Here is a 10,493-nt window from a genome sequence, read left to right as displayed (position 1 = left end):
CTTGTGTACAGTCCGCGAGTAGTGCATGGGCTTGTATCGGCACCTCTCTCGTTGGGACTTTTGACATTGGGAATCTTTATAGGGCAGGGTCCCGTGATTGTGACAATCTCACCCTTTACCATATACGACTCCATTTCTTGGAGCTCGCTCTGGGGGTAGTAACCCCAGCTTTACATTTAGCTTTTCTCTGGTATCTAGCAACAGAATTACCTAGAAATAAGTGCTGAATGGATTATTTCACCGGGTGACACGGGCCCCTCCCCAGAAATAGATTTTTCCTTTGTCAAAATCCTTTAACTATCAGGTACATACACATAACATTATTAATATCCTTACCCTACCTACAGACTCTTCAGAAGGAGGTGGGTACAGTATAGGATTTCAATGTAGAGATACTGAATGGGGCAGGTTACAAAGATGCTTTGGCCCTGCAGGGGTCATCAACTGGTGATTCCAAGTCATCAACAGGTTGTGTGGCACAGAGATTGTCATTGGTATTAAACCATCCAAGAAAAAAAAAAGAAAAAAATAGGCCAAGAAATCTTTAATAGACACCAAATGCCTTTCATGTGATCCATTTCTCTGCCAACAGCACCAGTGAGAGCTGATTCCCAAGAGTCCACTCCCTGGAGGACTGGCAACCCCTCAATGATGGCATCAACCATAATTTGTGAGAGGCCCAAGTGCAAGTAAACCTGCCAATGGGCAAACCAGACAATGCCGCCAGTCCTACTCCCTCCGGAAACCCATGGGTCAGCTCCAGAAAATAGTCCCACCCTTGAGATATTAATATGACTGGCATAATAATATCTCTCAGGCATGAACAACCCTTAGGGGTTGACAGGACACCCATAGCTCCCACAACTGAACTTGGAAAAACTCAATCTTGACAATGGCTGGTATCTTTTCTCGAAGCTCAAGACAGTGAAAGAGGCGGTTAAATAGGTTGGACGGCAAGATGAAGGAAGCAAATTAATTAAACCAATAAAAAGTATGTAAAGGTGCAGCTATAGGAAAAACCCATATTTGCACTTAGTGTACTCAGTTTGGCCAAAAGCAGCAATCCAAGGATGGGTGACACTGTCCCAGCATCAGGTCATCAAGCTTTAAACACTAGCGGCAAGGGGACCAGTGCGTATGTGGGAGGGCTCTTTTCAAGGGGTTTCTTTATTTTTCCTGCTTGGAATATTGTAGATTTAACAATCTTGTACATTATTGTATCTTTTTATTAAGAGCATCTAATAAAAGTGCCTTCTACGCTATTCATTGTGCCATATTACATTACTTCAGCTTTTGAGTTGTCTATGGATTGTATTGCATGTTAACTTACTGATTTTTGGTAATTGCTTCAACCAATCATGTTTTGTTTGTCTGAAAATAATTTCACTGTTGAAAGTCTATCTAATGGTAGTTTTCAAGTATTTGTGATGATATTTGGTTTCACTTTCTAATATTAAGAACCTTGACCAATTCTCATTTCTAAATAGGGAATAAAAATAAGCTAAGGTTGGACCCTGCCTGAACTTAGTTTTTCTATTTTGTTTTACTTGAAAAGGTTTTGAAGTTAGTCCAATTTACTTTTGTTTGATTGGAGGACTCAAAAGGGAAAATCAAGGGCTTGCCAGAGATCAAAGGTTGAATATTATTATTCATGATATGAAAAACTCAAAATTCATTCAAGATTGGTTCCCTCCATCCAAGGGGACTGTAGAAGGGGAGGACAATACAGTATTGCTGTATTCTCTGTAAGGTTCATCAGTCCATCAAGATTGGATCCAGCACTGACAGCAAGGTTTGACAAAATGTTTACCCTTCCTCAACCAAATCAGGTATACCAACTTTACAGAAGGAAAGGTAAGTCATCCACCTTCACCCTCCATCAAGCTTCAGGAGCAGAACTTTCTACAATTTAAATGACTTTTGAGTCATCATCTTAAAGTCTGTTTTGATAGAAAAGAGAAAGAAAAATTAAACTTTTACTTATAAGAGAAAAAAAAGACCTGACTACAATTTCCCAAGTCAGCAGCTGACGTGCAAGGCTTCCAGGAATTTGTTGACATCATCAAAGCACTGGGACATTGCTTCTCTGCTGGCCATCCTCCAAGCCCCAAATGATAGCAACAGGTCAAGAATCTGGGGTGTGAGACTTCAGATGATCAGATCAGGCTACTGGAATACAGTTTGTGTGGCTTCTATTTCAATCATATCAGAATTAATGAACATTACAGTCAATACCTGTAATGCTTACAGGACCCTTAGCAGTATGATTATAATTGCTGGGCTAGGATAATTACCCAGTTTTCCTTTCATTATATCAGCTACTCTCCCTCCATTTAAGTGTCGGGCCACCAACAAAGGGATTTTGACAAAGGAAAAATCTATTTCTGGGGGAAGACCTGTGTCACCCAGTGAAATGGTTCCAATAGCACTCATTTCTAGATATAACTATTGCTAAATATACCAGAGAAAAAAGCTATCCATAATGCCGGGGTTACTACCCCCAGATCTATCACCATAACGGTGTCGGTATGCACTAGGGGTGAGTGGACTCCACTATCACAGGTCTTCCGTCCAATAGATCTCTCTATTCTCAAAGTCCCAAATTTGGGTGTGCCATACTAAAGGTTGCTTCCCCGCTCCCCCACTAGGCGTCATCACGCGACCGCCACGTCATCCCAATATTAGCACCCACCAAGCTTGGTATACCACCCGGGTGGGAAAGGAAGTGCAGGGATGGGTCACTGGGTGACACAGGTCTTTCCCCAGAAATAGATTTTTCCTTTGTCAAAATCCCTTTTCTGGGCTCGACCTGTGTCACCCAGTGAAATCGTAACAGAGAATCAGCCATACAAGAGCTTGGTGGTACGCCTCAAAGATTACTTTAATGGAGCTAAATAAAACTAAGAGAAAACTTTACTGTGATTTAATACTCTCAAATTATAAGATCAACAACAATTTCAAAACTATGAGGCACACAGTCTAAAATTATAAAATTAACCAAAACCAAGACACTTAAGGCTAACAAGATATGAATGATAGCAGGGTATCTGCGGTATGTGTAGGAGTCAGGCTGTGAAACAGACCTGACCTAAGGCTAGAAGCAGGGCAAGCAGGCGAGGCAGGTAGGCTAGAGAATATACCAATAGGTAAACGAGGATTACAAACCAAAAGGACAAAGAATATACATAAACTAATCTTGAGCTGGACCAGGAGGAACAATACTTCCTGCAGCTACTGTGGAATATTTAAGAGCCTCTACGGACTTAAGATAGTGGCGTTTAAATACTGTTGGTGATTTCCAGCCCGTACATTTTTTAAGGTCATCAAAATTCATATTATGGAAATAGTTAGCTGAGGTGGCCACCGCTCGAATATCCGGGTTTGCCTGTTTAATAAAATAAAGAATTTGTTGCCTGATGGCCTTTAGGGAAATATTACCTCCATTTTCCCTAACAAAAAGAGGGCCTGAAGTTCTCTTAGAAGTTCTATTTAAATAAGCTCTTAAAGTATTGACTGGGCATAAAGACAGATCCTGTGGAAGGGGAATAATCTTCCAAGTAGACCATCTATTCTGTGGATCCTCATTCTTTGCTAGAAAACTGAGGTCCGGAGACAACAGAACTTCACCTGACGGGAGGAAATCAACATGATTGGGCTCTCTAGAAAGAGCAGACAGTTCAGAAATTCTAGCTCCTGAGGCTAGACTTACTAGGAATAACGTTCTTCTTAACAGACTCAGGTAAGAACATAAATCGTTATTAGTGTCTGATGCCAATTTAAGTACGTCATTTAAGTACCAAGAAACCGTGTGTGGACGGGTTGTTGCTCTAAGACGAGCACATCCTTTAGGAATTGATGAAAAATAAGAGTCTGTAAGGTTAATATTAAAGCCATGTAAAAATAATTTTCTTAAAGCAGATTTTGTTGTAGTAATAGTACTAGTGGCCAATCCTTTCTCGAATAGTGATCTGAAGAAAGAGATTGCTAGGTTCGTGGTCATTTCATGAGCTTCAGATTCTGTCAGAAACAATGCTAACTTTTTAACTGGTGAGTCATACTGTCTGAGAGTAGATTCCCTCTTATCTGATTCTATGAACAATGTATTAAGAGGGTCAATGTTAGTGTCTTTCTGTGCTGCAAATTTCATGAAGTCCATAAAGCTAGGGCATTCAGAATTCTTGAGGAAGCTGACACAGTCCGAGTTTGCACTACTTGTGTCAACCTTGGGTTGGGGATATGTTTGTGCGTGAGCTTCAACTCTAGTAGTAAAGGAAACCAACTGCTCTTCGGCCAGTTGGGTGCCACCAGTGCTACTTGACCTTTGAATGATCTGAGTGTGTGTAAAACTTTCATCAACAAATTTATTGGTGGAAACAGATAGATCCTTTGCCATCTGTTCCAATCGATTGACATTGCATCTGTGGAATGAGCTAGAGGATCCAGATTGGGAGCAACGTAACACGGAAGCTTGTGGTTGCTCTCTGTGGCGAACAGGTCTACCTGGAGACCCGGTACCTGAAGGCAAATCCACTCGAACGACTTCCTGTCCAAGGACCATTCCGACTCCAGCGGGGTTGTCCTGGACAGTGAATCTGCAATGACAATCCGAACACCTGCCAGGTGGGTGGCTGACAGGTGCCAAAGATGTTTCCTTGCCAGAGAGAAAATTGCGATCATTACTTGATTGATATGGTTCGACTTGGAGCCTCCCCTGTTCAGGCACTGCACCACTACTGCACTGTCCAGCACCAGTCTGATGTGAATCTGTCTGGCTGGACGCAGTTTCTTTAATGTTAGAAATACTGCCATTGCCTCTAGAATGTTATGGAACTGGCAGAATACTGTCGACCATGTTCCTTGAACTTTCTTGTGTTGGGAATATCCTCCCCATCCGCTTAGGGAGGCATCCATATGGATCACTAGTGATGGAGGGGGAAATTGAAGAGGCACTGACCTTGACAAACTCTTGACTGTCGACCATGGTTGAAGCCTCTTCCTCAATATCTGCGGAATCAGAGACAGCTTGTCTCTGTTTCTGCTGTTGGCTCATTTCCGCCATACCCTGTTTATATCCTTCAGTTTGGCTTTTAGCAGCAAGTCTGTTACTGAAGCGAACTGAGGAGAGCCCAGAATTCTTTCCTGGGTACGACGAGAGGCTCTTTTGTTTTTGAGGAACTGTCTGGTAGCTTTGGCTATTTCCTTCCTTTTTGCTGGCGGAAGTGACAGTGTGTGTGTATTTAGGTCCCACTGGATTCCCAACCACTGAAATTGAGCCGCCGAACTAGACGGGATTTCTTTCTGTTTATTTGGAAACCCAGGTATTCCAAGAAGTTGATTACTATGTAAGTTGCTTTTTCGACATTCCTTGACGTTGGATGCCCAAATTATCCAATCGTCCAGATATGCGCCAGCATAATCCCTTGATCCGTAGCTCTTGGACTACTGTCTCTGCCAGTTTGGTAAAGATTCTGGGCGCTATGTTGAGCCCGAATGGCATGACTCTGAACGAGTATGCTTGTTTTCCTAGTCTGAACCCTAAGTAAGGGGAGAAGTTTCTCGCAACCGGAACGTGATAATATGCGTCTGTAAGATCTATAGAGGTGGTGACGGCCCCACGGGGAAGTAGGTCCGTACCTGTGAGATTGTAAGTATGCGAAACTTGTCACATTGAATGAATAAGTTGAGACAAGACAGGTCCAGAATTACTCTTTGTTTGTCTGAGTCTTTCTTCGGGACACTGAACAGACGGCCTTGAAATTTCAAGTGTCTGACTTTCTTTATTGCCTTCTTTTGCAGAAGTTCTTTTGCAAAGTCCAGTAAGTCTTTGGATGGATGTTGATGGAATCTGACTGGTGGAGGAGGCCCCTTGCTCCAGCTCCATCCCAGACCTTTTGAGATTATGCTGTGGGCCCACGGGCTGAAGGTCCAATGGTCCCTGAAGAGATATAATCTCCCGCCTACCTGAGGTGTCTCATTGATTGGGAGAGGCCTTACTTCCTCTGATTCCACGGCCTCCTCTTCCACGTGAGAGAGGTCTGGATGCTGCTCTACCTCTGTAGGCGGCACTAGCCCTGCTTCCCCTCGCATGCCTATTGTAGCCTCGAAACGTCCTGGCTTTCAAACGAGGCGTTGAAAGCTGGGGGACGCCACGAAGGCTGGCAGAGCAGAAGCTTGCTGAGCCGGCTGCATCAATACGAACTGCTGCTGAGGTTGTGACTTAGATGTAGAAGGCTGGCTGATCTGTGAGACCGGTACCGCCTGAAGCACTGTTTGAGCCTGAGGTTTCTTAAAGCCCTGGAATCTCCTGAACCTTTTCCTTTCTTTAGGTTGAGGTCCAGAGGTCTCAGAGAACTTCCTCTTGAAAGGAAGGCCCCAACGAGAGCGGAGACTCTGGTTCGCTCTAGTTGCCTCCGCCATAACATTATTGACCTCATCCTCTGGAAAGAGGTTAGGTCCCCAGATAGAACTCTTCATAAGTAAGGCTATTGGGCTCATGCCTGATGGTGGCCTCTGCGAAGATGTGTTTCCTGCAGTTCTGTCTCGCTACCACAAAGTCATAAAGGTCCGATTGGAAGGAAGCCAATAACGACTTCGTGAGGACCTGAAACAGAGGTTCGTCATTATAAGCCAATGCCGTTACCCCTGAGATGGTGACGGAGTGCAGGGAGCGACTCAACCTGCACTTGGCCTCAAATTCTGCTTTGAGCAGAGCCTCCAGAATTCTGGGAAGTTGCTCGCTGAATAGGGTGGAGGCACACTCGGGATCGAGTTTCCCCACCGTAAAGGTTGCCGGAGCTCCCAACCAACACTCCGAATCTCCGGGGAAGAGAAGGGAAGTAGAATCTGTCTCCCGGATTTGAGGCATGGGCTTGCCATCTATCCCCGCCTGAAGGGTCAACTCTGTAATCTTAGTAGTGCAGGGGGTAGGGATGGCGTCACCTACGGAGAACATCGTAAAACTTCCCTTGAAGGGGGTAAGTTTCGTGTTCTCGCACTCCCAATCTGTGAGAGAGCGCATCAGGGTGGATTGAGCTTGGTCCCTTGGGAAGATGACTGTCTCTTTAGGGACCTTATCAGACCTAATCCAGGCTTCTTCCGTTAACCTGGCAAAACCTGGATAGGGAGGCACTAGGTCGGCTGGAAAGAACTCCAGTTCCTCCAGACGACAAGTGCCCAAACCCTCAACGGTCAGTGTGCCATTATGCAGGGGAGCATGCAGGGCCAGCCGCCACGGGTTTCCCTTATCAAAGGGAGGCAGTTTGAAGGCATCCGGGACAACGTGGGATTGTTGTGCTGCTCCAGATCGGATGAATCCGGAGAGCAAGCTTTCCTGGGCCTGCACCTTTTGTGCCAATGACTGCATTGACTCTCCGGAGGACTGTAAGCTTGTGACCAGGTGAGTCGAGAGAACGTTTAGCCTAGCTTCTACCTTGGAGTCGATTTTCTGCATCAGCAGTTCGACAAAGGCCTCAGAGTCAAAGCTAGGCTGTGGAGACTTAGCCTTTGAATCTCTGGACCTCGACCCCTTAGAAGAGGGAGTAGCCTTACTTGAGGACGCCACCGGTTTGGGAGCCAGTGACGACCTAGAGGGAGCTGGCGGATTAGACCTTTGAGGTCTAGAGGACTTTGGTAAGTCCTTCTTTTTTTAGGATTTCACCTTGGGCATAACAGACCGAGATCTGTCCCCAAGGTTAGCTGGTTTCGGAAATCCCTGGAAGGAAGAGGAAGAAGAAGAAGGTGAATTAAATAAGGTTCTACCTAAACTAACCTCGCCTGCCTCACTTACCACCCTACCTTCTACCTGTTGGTCATCCACGCTCATGGGCTCCAGGTGGATGTTAATAGCCGCCACCTCTCCGCACAGGTTGTCGTCTTGGAAGGGTTGCGTCTCTTGCTTGATCTTCTCAATGAGTGGGGCGGCCAACTCCCTCGGTAATGCGGCGGAGATCCGGGCACCAGGCTAGAGGAGATTACAGATCTCCTCCGAGAGCACGTAGGGGTTGCCAGACGCAACATTCCTCCCAAATCCGCCGACCCAGGTCTTCAGGGTCGACAGCGAAGAGGCACGGATTGCTGGGTTAGACTGGAAGAAAAGGTAGGACTTACTGAAAATATTCTCCCAAATTTTCGTATGTTTCCATATGAGGCATCAATATCAAAGGGGACTAAAGGTTAGCAGACTCTCATCACTTACCGACTCATCGGACGCCAGTTCGTAGAGAGCGTAACAAATTTCACAGCCGTCCGGGTGCCAAACAGTCAGGTCCCCAACATGCACTGCACAGCTGGAGTGCGAGCGGCACACCTCGTGTCCGCACGATTGCTGGAGAACGGCCGAGCACCCTGGTTCCTGACAATGTACCATCTGTAAGTGAAATGATGGTACATGAGTATCATTAAGGCAAGACTCGCGGACTAGGTCCGCGCCAGAGATTACCTTAACTTAGCTTATGGGTGATGATACATGTGAATCAACACGGCAAAACCCCGCCGGAACTGATTCCGGCAGCAAATTCTAAAACATCGCTTAAACTACCGAATGGTTAACTTATTATATAAATGTTATAAGCAGGTTCTCTATGACACTCCGCCGTGAATAGTCACTGAAATCTCATTGTGTCTCATAATATGGGGACGGCGAAAAACAGTGGCGGAGTAGGGGGGTCGCATATAGCCCCTTCTCAAACACCCAGGGCGGAAACCAAATAATGGAAACCGCCAACAACCGTGACTCCTATCCACCGGAGTGGTTAAATGGACAAAAACAACGAAAAATCAGACTAGTCCGGCAGAGAAGTGGATTCTAACATACCCTAACTGTTATTATACATCCACGGGACAATGTTTGACGCTCCAGCTACTAACTACTAAAGCAATTAGAAGCGAGCTAACGAAACACCGCCCGTATGGGAAAGGTAGTAAGTGGCGGAAACCCGGCGAATAGCGACCGGTCAGGTGGGTAGCACCCTCCGGACGCCGACTATAACCACCTTACGTGAGTGCCGAACGCAAGCGAACGGCTTTCCTCTTACGAGGACAACGCTCAGGCAACGTCACTAAATTCTAATCATTAAGGTAAAAAGACGGGGACTAGGCTATATACACGAGAATATGGAGTTAATTGATCCTAGCCTACCCTCCAAAAACCAAGCTTCTTGGTCTGGTCAAGAAGGCCAGGATTAATGCCACTGGTGTGGGGAGAGAAGGACCTACGTCCTAGCTCAGCCACACTCCCCAAAACTGAGACAGCTTGGTCAGGTGGCAAAATAAGAAGTGAGGATCCCCCTCGCTAAAGGAACTCGCTTACTAGCCCAACCTCACCGTCCAAAAACCTAATGGCCGGGTTGGGAGAGCTAGGTAGCCTGAACATCGTGTAAGAGCACTGTCATGCCTAGCCTTGGTAGGTTAGGCTAGTTAACTACCTTATATTAGAAATAAAACTACCTAGCATATGAACAACCAAAATATAACAGATAACCACTCGTGATGTGGGGTAGCCTAGGATTAAACATATATAAATACATATATAAATACATAGTTGACTCGACGGCAGGGAAGGTCCAGGAAATATGGGTTATTTTGGTAACGTAAGGTACCCAAAATGGCCTCCCTGACGCCAAATCGCATGCATAAATTAATCCAGGAATAGATATGTCATCCTTCCTTGTACATAACAGCTATCATCATGATCAAATAATTTACACCATCGAGAAGGAACCAGTTCGCTGGTGGAGGAAGGAGACCGATAAAAAGACTCAAATTCTATTGTCAGAAAATGGGGAGCCTAATGCTCTCATGATACCCGATTCCTCATCTCCAACCAGCGACCTGGTAAATTCTCCAATTAAGCTCCAAACTAAATGAATGGAGTATAGATAAAAACTAGGAGAATTCGTTCATTTATTAGAAAAGTTGAGATTGAAGGTCGAAAACGGGAAAGAGGCAAACATACAGCTCATGCTCGGCTGTGACGCAGAATTGTTTACACTGGTAAACAATATTTAGGTACAATTCAAAATTACGATGCCTCTTGCGCTAAACAAACCAACCAGAATTAGTACTCAACTTAGATGGTGGGAAACTCACGGTGGAAGACATGATGAGCTGCCAAAATACGGAACACAATCACAAAAACAAAATTTCACGTGTTCTCGAGGTTGTGCTAAAATTGGAATGACTAGGCGGTCGCGTGATGACGCCTAGTGGGTGAGCGGGGAAGCAACCCTTAGTACGGCACACCCAAATTTGGGACTTTGAGAATAAAGAGATCTATTGGACGAAGACCTGTGATAGTGGAGTCCACTCACCCCTAGTGCATACCAACACTGTTATGGTGATCGATCCGGGGGTAGTAACCCCGGCATTATGGATAGCTTTTTTCTCTGGTATATTTAGCAATAGTTATACCTAGAAATGAGTGCTATTGGAACCATTTCACTGGGTGACACAGGTCGAGCCCAGAAATAAAGTTACTGTGGTTATCCATGGACAAA

Source organism: Macrobrachium rosenbergii, chromosome 42 (assembly GCF_040412425.1).
Source record: "Macrobrachium rosenbergii isolate ZJJX-2024 chromosome 42, ASM4041242v1, whole genome shotgun sequence".
Lineage (NCBI taxonomy): Eukaryota > Metazoa > Arthropoda > Malacostraca > Decapoda > Palaemonidae > Macrobrachium > Macrobrachium rosenbergii.
The sequence above is the reverse complement of the archived record's forward strand: the minus strand, read 5'-3'. Positions refer to the sequence as shown.